Source organism: Temnothorax longispinosus, unplaced genomic scaffold (genome assembly GCF_030848805.1).
Source record: "Temnothorax longispinosus isolate EJ_2023e unplaced genomic scaffold, Tlon_JGU_v1 HiC_scaffold_378, whole genome shotgun sequence".
Taxonomy (NCBI): Eukaryota; Metazoa; Arthropoda; class Insecta; order Hymenoptera; family Formicidae; genus Temnothorax; species Temnothorax longispinosus.
The window spans coordinates 656-10906 of record NW_027270207.1 but is presented as its reverse complement, the minus strand read 5'-3'; the positions used below and the strand labels follow the sequence as shown (position 1 = coordinate 10906).

At 41.8% G+C, this 10251-nt stretch overlaps 2 pseudogenes; one reads left to right on the top strand and one right to left on the bottom strand.

Moving 5' to 3' along the window:
* Positions 1–480: 480 nt before the first annotated feature.
* On the bottom strand, positions 481–6879 carry LOC139824440 (18S rRNA (guanine-N(7))-methyltransferase-like; annotated as a pseudogene).
* Positions 6880–7290: 411 nt separating this feature from the next.
* LOC139824441 (uncharacterized) lies at positions 7291–9422 on the top strand (annotated as a pseudogene).
* The last annotated feature ends 829 nt before the right edge of the window (positions 9423–10251 follow it).

Genomic DNA, 10251 nt, shown 5'->3' with positions numbered 1-10251 from the left:
TTTTATTTCTTAGCCAAACATATGGATGGAGATATCAACAATAACGTAAAATACCAGTGGTTGGATCATGAAGAATTAGAAAAAGTATTACCTACTGGAGTACAACAGAGTATTTCACAATTTATGTTTACGTAAAGAATATAAAATAAAATATAAAATATTGAACTCATTCTTTGATTTCTTATTAATATTGTTTATTATTACCGTAATATTAACATTATAAAGGACTCCTAATATCCTTTTTAAAGGAAAATATTCCGACGATTATTAAAATTTCATGTTTGATATTCTTTAACAAAAAAATTTTTCGTTACTAAAGAAAATATTTTATGCATATATTATTTTTAAGTAGTAGATTGATTTTGTAGAAACAGACAAAAATTAATTAGATCAATTTTATCAATTTTTTTATTTATAATATAAAAAAAATTATTAAAATAGTGTTTTTTATATTATATATTAACGAAGTATATCTTACAATTAGAATCTCCAGGGTCTCTTTCGTCCAGTATATTTGGAGTCATCTCTAACTTCTTTTCCTTGCCGGCGCCGCCTTTCTTTCTTCTCTAAAATCCAGTCCCTACTTTTCTTCAATGATTTACCCTTGGCTTTCTTTATGTATTCCCTATGTACAAAAAAATTATCACAATTTTTGGAAGGTGAAATAGAGAAATATTTAAAATAATTGCAAATTATAAAATAATAGATATAACGGACAACGAGAGGATCAAACCTTCTTGAATTAGCGACGGTTTGTCTATCTTCGTTCTCTACGCCTAGTGCCTTTGGAAGCGGAGCAGCTCCGGTCATTAAAACCAAGACCATTTTCTTTGCTTTTGCGCTATTCAGAAAATCGACAACTACACCGCCATAAAAGCCAGCTTTGACTTGTGCCGTGATTAATTCAACAACCTGTTCACCGTTCTCTGGATAGAATTGTAACACTGCTCTTGCGCTTCTTGACAGACATGCATACAACGTTGATAAGAAACGATATAAACGTTTTGTAGGATTGTGCAAAGTTTTGCTTGCATAGCACAACCACAAGCGCAGAAATACTGACAGCCCCATCAAACGTACCAGCTTTAAATGGCAATCCTTGACCTATATCTCCCAAAATTAAGTCACTATCTAATTCTCTTTCATCAACAGCTACGTCTAAAAATAAAATAATGTATTAATATGATAGGCTACGGTCAACATGACACTACAAATGCTTCGAAGCATTCCTCTTCTCTTTTCTTTCAATGAAGAAAGAAGGAGAAGAAGAACGCTCCAGAGCATTTGTATCACGTTGACCGTAGCCTATATATCAAGATATATATATATCTTTCAGCAACGTGCACAACTTCATTTGAAGTTATAATTGGGTACAACATTCATCGCACGATATTTTTATAATTGCAAATCGGAAACGTACCTCGAGTTCAGCTCTTCTGCGATCAACGAAGTCGGGATCGAACGTGTCAGTCGTCACTTTCTGCCAAGCGTAGAGAACCTTCTTTTCCGGCAGCGATGGTAACACGATGTAGGGATACGAAATCTCCAGATAAGCACGAAGCAATTCATCTCAGTATATCGCCGGCAAGATTACGGTGTTACTGCCGTTTCGCGTACGCGCGTATGCGCGCGTTGTCGCACCTTACCTCGCGACGCGTAATAAAGAGTCACACGGTCGGTCTCGCTCCGCGCGTACTACCGTGTCTCTCGATCGATCGAGATAGGTTAACTGATCAGATGAACTGACTGACAGGACAGCGCTCTAAACGAACGCACTGTCTGCACTGCACTGCACTGCGATACTAACGCCACTAGCCGCCAGTGTCGAAAAAGTGAAAGTAACGTTTCTGATTATGACGTCATCATATAAAACGTCGGCGTTAGAAGTAGAAGAAGAAGTATCTTAATAAAAAATTTTCACATTTGGACTTTGCGTCGCAATATCTCCGCTCGTAGGGCACGGAGCGGAATATTATAAGAGAAACCCCCCCCTAATTGGACCCCAAGCTATCGATCAAGCCTACTTAGAACTTGATCCGTTCACTCGTTATCGAGATCTCAACATCTCGAGTACTCGCAACCCGTCGCGTCGCGTAAAAGAGTCACGGTCGGTCTCGCTCCGCGTGTACTTGGCGCGAGACATTACCGTGTCTCTTGATAAAATAAATTTCTCTGGGCGTTATATTTAAATTAAATTTTTCTACGCTTGTCGATCGTTGATCATGTATGAAATTCACTTGACGCTACAAATGCTTCAAAGCATTCTTTGATTGGCCAATTTGTAAAATTCTTTATTCTGATTGGTCAATCAAGTGCTTCGAAACATTTGTAGCATCAAGTGGACGCACCTCGTAATGAAGAGAAATTTTATTAATTAGTTATACATATAAACTTAAATTTTCTTTTTTTTTTTCAGGTGGATTATTTTGTAAAATTGATGAAGATTGATTCGCAAACCGATAAATATACAGCTGTTGGCCGTTTATTACCAAAAATAATGTCAAATTCTTTGGCTCGAATGATGAATTATTCAGGGTCAGGTGACAAACTTAAATTCGAAAATACAAAACTTCACGAGGCAATCAGTTGTAAGTTAAAATTAAATTTGCGTAATATTTATTCGTAAATTATATTTATTGTTTTAAACATTGCGTAAACTTTTTTGTTTTATTTTTTATTTTAGGTGCTGTTTCGAATGCTTTTCCTCAGAGCAATTTATCAAAAATGGAAAAGAAAATATCACGATGGTTACATACAAGTAATCAGCGAAAAGTTAATTAATATATTTTTCTGCTTTATATATATTTTTTTAATAATGAAATAATAATTGGAGGAGTAAAAGCCAGTGGTTTAAGTCAAATTTTTTTAAATATTTACTTGTGTGCATAGATGCAATTTATATATTGTATAGATTGCATCTATGCACATGAGTCAATATTTTAAAAATTTTGACTTACACCACTATGGCTTTAACCCCTCCAATTAATGAGTAGTATAAAAGAATATTTTCAACAGAATAAAGTTCGTTTTTGTTTTTCCAATAATTTACGGTTCATTATACTATAAGACTTCTTTGCGATACTATTTTGTGATGATAAGTATATATTGATTTAAGTATCGATAAGAAGAATGTTTTCGTTAAAAATGCAATTTTTAAGATGCAATTATATCTATAAATAGTGGCCTAATTTACACCGCGTATTAAATAGTAAATAACTAGTGATTTACTTTGATTATTGGCTGATCAGTTAAAATATACTATTTGATACGCATATCAAGAGATCGGTATCAACTAGGCCAGTGTAGGAATATTTCCTAAAAAGTAAAGTTTCTTTTTGTTTTGTGTATTTATAGCTTATAAGACTATTAATAAAGACTGTGAAGAACACCGCAAAGACTATTTTTTGTGATACTGTTTTGTGATACAATAGTATAGCGTATCAATAGTATTTACTTACGTATATTGAATAAGAATTTGTTTTTGTGCAATTTTTAAGATGCAATTATATATCTATAGCGTAATATCCAATTGTTTTCTTTTTCACCTTTTTGACATATTTTACAAATAATTTATGTACATTTCAGATAATAAAAATGGTCACGTTCAGGAGAACGTTTATTTTGCATCTGTTTTGGAAGTTTTCTTCGCTAAGATTAGATTATACTTTTAGATTTAAAGAAATAATTTTATCTTAGCAAAGAAAACTTTTAACAGTTGCAAATTAAATGTTTTACTGAATGCAGTCAATCACGATAACACCAAACCGGATAGTAGGAAGAGTGAGAGAATTCTATATTAGGGATCTCAGGGGGGGTGAGGGGCGAGGGGGAAGGACTCGCGGCCGCGGGGTCTGCCGGGCGGGGGGGGGACTCTAGTGCCGCCGTCCTCCGAGGAGGTGCGGCGGGGGGGGTGGTCTGCGTTCCCACTATATGGTGGGGAGGTGGGGGAGGGGGGGGAGGTAAGGGGTGGTCTGCGTTCCTAGCATAGGGTTGGGGGGAGGGGGGGGGAAGGGGGGAGGGTGTGGATCAGGCGAGCGCGTCGGGACATGTTCGATAAACAAATGCCGCCTCGCGTCAATGTTCGGCCGATAGTATTTATAAACAGATGTCATTTCACACTCTTCAAATGCGAGCGAGCGCCTATGGCAGGCGGCTATAATTTACGACCTGCGACTAGCGTGACACCGCGGTCTTTTTCACTTTTCTTCGTAGGAAGTGCCGCTTATCGGTGTTTCGCGGCGCCATTCGGCTATGGCGTCGCGCGTTACAAAGGCGAGCGCCGATGAATGCAGCTAGATTTTATAAACACTAGACGGCATAAGCGCGGCAACGCGACTCAATTTCTATGGGTATCGACGAACGTCAATGACAGAATTTATAAACGAATATCATCTCGCACTGCGGATGGCCGAGCATCGATGGTCGCGCGACGTAGGTACTCGACCAAAAATTTTATGACTTAACCGTCGCGGTCTTTCCTCTTTATTTTTCTGTATAGGAAGAGTCGCTTATCGGTGTTTCACGGCGCCATTCGGCTATGGCGTCGCGCGTTACAAAGGCGAGCACCGATGACAGGCTGCTAGATTTTATAAACACTAGACGGGATAAGCGCGGCAACGCGACTCAATTTATATGGGTATCGACGAACGTCGATGACAGAATTTATAAACGAATATCATCTCGCACTGCGGATGCGAGCATCGATGGTCGCGCGACGTACGTACTCGACCAAAAATTTTATGACTTAACCGTCGCGGGTTACAAAGACGAGCGCCGATGACAGGCTGCTAGATTTTATAAACACTAGACAGCAATGCGACTCAATTTCTATGGGTGATATTGTTTCTCTGCAGTGTATGCACACCATGCACTAAAACAGAAGAAACGATACGCGATGCTCTAGTTGGAACGAGAGGAAAAGGCAATAGAAAAAGTATAAAGAAAGAATGATGTTCGATATCGTGGGGTCGCAATAGGGATCAGGACAGTGGCGGTGAGTCAGCGAGACAAGATTTGGTAACAAATAACAATATATTCTGTCTAAATCATGTACATTGTGTTTGCGTTGTCTTAGGCGGCGCCTTGTAGGCGCCTAATCAAAAAATGTAAGTGCTACTGCACGGTTAAAAGTTCATTTGGCGGATGGCCTTCTTTGCAAGGGGCTCAGAGGGGACCGAGTTATTGTTAAGGTCGATTTTAGAGCCCGGGGTGCGCGGTGGCTTGTCCGTCGGTTGATCCGGTGGGTCCGCAGGCGATGGAGGAGCCAGAAATGCTCGGCTGAGCACCGTTTGACATGCAGTGGTTCGCGTCTCCTTGACGCGGATCAGGTGGAGAGCCGGTGGCCGAGAAATGCGGCAATCCCGCTTCGGGAGCGTCAGTCCGGCTGGCCTGGTGCGGCGCACCTCTGGGAGCTCCAGTGGAATGAGCTTCCACGGACGTATCGCCTGTCCCTTGTCCAATGCCCGTCTCGTTGGCTGCCGCTCCTGCGGCTCTGGCTGGTTGGCCAGACGAGATTGCACACGGGCCGGTGGCTCTTGGGGCCGCTCCTGCGGCACCGGTTTAGCGGGCTCCGCCTCCTTCGTGTGCCGCTCCTGAGGTAGCGGCTGGTGGGAGAGGCGCTTCTTCCGTCTCTGGCTCCGCGTCCTGGTTCGGCACCTCTTCCTTCGGGTCGCTGTTGGAGTGGGGCCACTCCGTGCCTCCACTTCTACTGTTCCGGGCCCGGAGGAGGCGTCCGACTTGGAAGGGGCCACGGTCTCCACGGTGGCTCCACGAGAGTGCAATGAGCGGAGGAGAAGTCTCTCGACGCTCGATAATTTCTGCGCGGAGGAGATGAGATCTCACTCGACGCGACAAAAGATTTATAATTTCGAGTCTCTCAACGCTTCCTCAAGGCTAGATCGCCGAGTATAGCGGTAGGATTCGATGCTGGTCTGTGCGCGGCTTCGCCTTAAATTGCTACTCGAACGTACTTTAAACGCGAGTAATTGTACGTGAGCCGGCGACGCGCCGCGGCGAGCCGCGCAATCTGATAAACGCGTGTTGGCCGGGCGCGCATTTGTCAGGCGCGCGCGGCCCATGTTCGACTTCTCGAACAATGAAGCAAGTCAAAATCGCAGTCTGTGATTTGAAAGTCTACGCGTCGGTACATCGATTGGAAAAAAGTATAGCGAGATGACAATAATTCAGATATGGATCGCGAGTTAACGGACGACAGCGACTATTTTAGTGACGAAGACGACAATCATGAAGAAGTCATCGATAGAATAGTGCTGCGTTGGGAAATCGTCGAACTAAATCTACGTGTGAGACACTGTGTAATTTATTTTTATTATTCAACGGGTGGTGCACTTGCACTATGTGCTCCATGCATGGTTACTCTATGGGACCTTAATTTCGGCATGTACGCTCGCCTAAAACACTTTGTTGAGAGACGCGGAACGACGCATGGCCGGTATTGTTCAAGATGTCGCGAATCATTGTATATGATATTTCCACGTAATATGTGCCCGATTTGTACACGATAAAAAAAACATTATTGCGGCTTTTAAAACAATAATTTCGAGGCAGTGATGGATGTAAATTCATCCGACGAAGATCGTCCTTTGTCACCGGACAGCGATTACAACAGCGAAGAAGACGATAACCGTAGAGAAGTTATGAAAAAAATAGTGTCGCGTCCCGAATTTTTAGCGCTGGATGGACGTACGAAGTGTTGCGCAATTTATTTTTATTTTGAATATGGTTCAGATAACCTGTGTTATTCGTGCATGATCGCTTCACCAGACACTGGTGAGCACATACGTGAACGTCGAGAGCATGTAACCGAGCCGTACGACGTAATGACCATTCAATTTTGCACAGATTGTCGTAATACTCCATTGTTTCAAATATATCCATGCAACATGTGCCCAATTTGCATGAAGTAATAAAAAACATTATCGCGAGTGGGACATTACGTGCGCAACATGGTGTGGATAATTGAAGAGAAATCTGTGGAGCCTCCAAAATCTTGGGATGATATACAAATGGAATGTATTACAACAGATATCATCAATGGTTTGCGTGAAGAAGATCAAGGAGTGAAATTGAGGGATGTGCGACGAATATCGCCGGTACAGTTTCTTCGCGATCGCGAACTCGATATGCGCGGAACCGGTCAACGCTTCGCTAGACAAAGAGTCGTTATCAATACCTCTTCTCCTTATGACTGGGATTCTAACGTGAGGCGAAAAGTATATCGACGGCTGCGGGACGAGTGCGTTAGCGAGGAAGAATCACGTGTAGCTCGCTGTACTGACGTTGTGCCTATTGTTGACTATCGCTATTGGGCGTCTAAATTTTGTGAACAGCTCTATGATTGTGAAGCAACATACATTAAGATTCATACAGGTATTGGGAAATACGTCGAATTGGTGGTGATGAACAATTCGATACGTTTGTATATGTACCCTTACCATCTCAATAATCCTAATCATCTATTGATGCTTCAAAAAACCTATGAACGTGACTTTGATGATCGTGATAATTGGGAGCATAATGTCCCTTACTTCTTGCCTCATTTTTTTATATCTGACCACTATCGCATTCAAAGTGGCAAACGATATTGTTCAGCGTGCGATCGAATCACGTGCAAGTGCTCCATCGAAGAATGTGACGTTATTTAAAAAAGACAATATTAAAAAACAAAAACATGGAACATCTCGATAAAACGGAACGCGACCTGGTGGAAGGATCCAACCAAATCGCTACCTTGAGCGAATATCTTGCATGGGAACAGTGATGCGAGAAGTTTATTGAGCAGCTCAAAGAAGACTGTCGTTCCAAACGTCCGCGGCTCTCAGACGGCTCTCAGACTGTCGGAAACAGATCATCTTTAGTGGCAAGAATCGCGCGACTCGATGGTGCGAAGACTCTATTACAGAGACGGTTCATACATATCGGTGGTGGTGGTGGTGGTGGTGAGCATGCGGCGGGCAGTAGTAGTAGTGGTAACGAAAACGCGGAAAGACTCGTGTGGCGAGAGATTGATGCTGCGTTCGAATGGTGTGTATTGACCGGTGCAGTGATAAATATCAATTACATCGAACCGCGAAAATTTCTCGAAGATGCCGAAGTCATCGTGCTCGATCGCGTGCAAAACGTCATGCAAACACACGCAAGTGTAAAGATAAACACCGTGTTCAACGGCGAGTTTGTGACGGGTGACAAACGTGACAATAAAAGTTTCAGCACGAGTAACTGTGAACTCTTTTGTTCGTCCGAACGGTCCGATCTGCGCGAGTGGTACAAGCTACACGTTATCGAGCCCACATTAGCGAAACTCGAGGATTTCCAGGAACGCGATAGCGGATGGGCTTTATCGCGTATACTCAATTTGACAGTGAACGTGAACAAGTACAATCCTTTGCGCGCGGGATGTTACATCAATTTACCGAAAAAAATTAAATTGAAAAAAGCTGTGATCAACGTGCAATCTATGGACAATGCGTGCTTCGCGTGGTCAGTGGTCGCTGCGCTGTAGGTCCTGTCAAGGTCAATAATAATCGGGAATCCTCGTACCCTGATTACAAAAATATATTAAATTTACAAGACATTAAGTTTCCAATGACTTTGAAACAGATTAAAAATTTTGAAAATCACAACAATATATCCATCAATGTGTATACCATCGAGGGAGAGGAAACGCCAACCGTTCTCTTGATACGGCTCACCGACCTGAGGAGAGAAAAGCATGTAAATCTGCTGTACGTGCAGGATCCGCGAGACGACGTGGGACATTTCGCGTGGATAAAAAATCTATCCCGCCTTGTGAGCTCGCAATTGAGCATGCACCATGGTCGGAAATACTTTTGCGATCGGTGAGTACCTATACTCCTTTTAATAAAGTTATAAAATATTGTATTGTTATATAAAAATTTACAAAATTGTGTTTTTCTTTTTGCAGATGTTTACATTATTTTCATTCGAGCGAGAAATTGGAAGCCCACGGTGTAGACTGCCGAGAGATAAACAACTGTGCCATTCGACTACCGAGCGAGGACGACAAGTGGCTGAGTTTCAAGAATCACAGCAGGAAGGAACGACTTCCATATGTCGTGTACGCCGACCTGGAATGTACCCTCGAGAAGACGGATGCGGATCCGACAACGTCCACGTTCAGGTCTCAACATCATCGGGTATTTAGTATAGGATATTACGTGCGGTGCTCGTACGACGACTCGTTATCCGCGTATCGATTTCGTCGCGATAAGGATTGCGTCGCGTGGTTCACCGAGGAACTAAGACGTTTAGCACACGACGTAAAGAACATCTTGTCCGATAATATACCCATGGTGGATTTCACGCGAGACGAGTGGAAAAAGTTTAACAGCGCAACGCACTATCACGTGTGCGAAAAACCGTTCGAGCCAGACGACGTGCGAGTACGCGATCACTGTCACTTGACCGGCAATTATCGAGGTCCCGTGCATTCTAATTGTAACTTAAATTATAAAAATTCTCACTTCATTCCCATAGTATTTCATAATTTATCGGGTTATGATTCTCATTTTATTATAAAAGAAATTGCCACCGCGTACGAAAGACATGTAGACTTACACCCAATCACGAAGGAAAAATACATTTCGTTTACGAAGAACGTTAAAAGCACTGAAGATAAAGACAACCAAAATTGCATTAAATAAAGATTCATCGACTCGTACAAATTTCTTAGCACGAGTCTCGAAAAATTAGTATCCTTCCTCGATAAGGATAAGTTAAAAATTATACGTTCAAAATTTTCCGCGTTATCCGACCAAGATTTCGAATTATTGACGCGAAAAGGTGTCTTTTCCGTACGAGTACCGGGTGGTAAAAAATTATATGTCATGGCTTGACAGATGATTCTCCAGATCGAGATCGGTAAAGATCTGAAAAAAGTTGCATCCGCAAATTGATCTTGACCTTGAAATTTAAGGTCAAACTTTTTTATGGCTTAAAAAATTCTGCTCATCAAGAGGAACAAAAGTCTTAAAGAGACCATAGGTCGCAAATAAACCCTTCAACCCAAAAGAAAATCATAAAGTTGAAAAAATTGGGATATGTGATTTTGTCGCGAATATTGATAAAAGAAGTTCTGTCTTTCTCTATCGACAAACTGACAAATCAATTCATGCTTTTCTTTTCCCTCAGGAACAGAGAAAACTCATGTTCCGCTACCAACATAAGCGTCTATGTTAATATGTCTATGGTTTAAATCGATTTATCATTTAT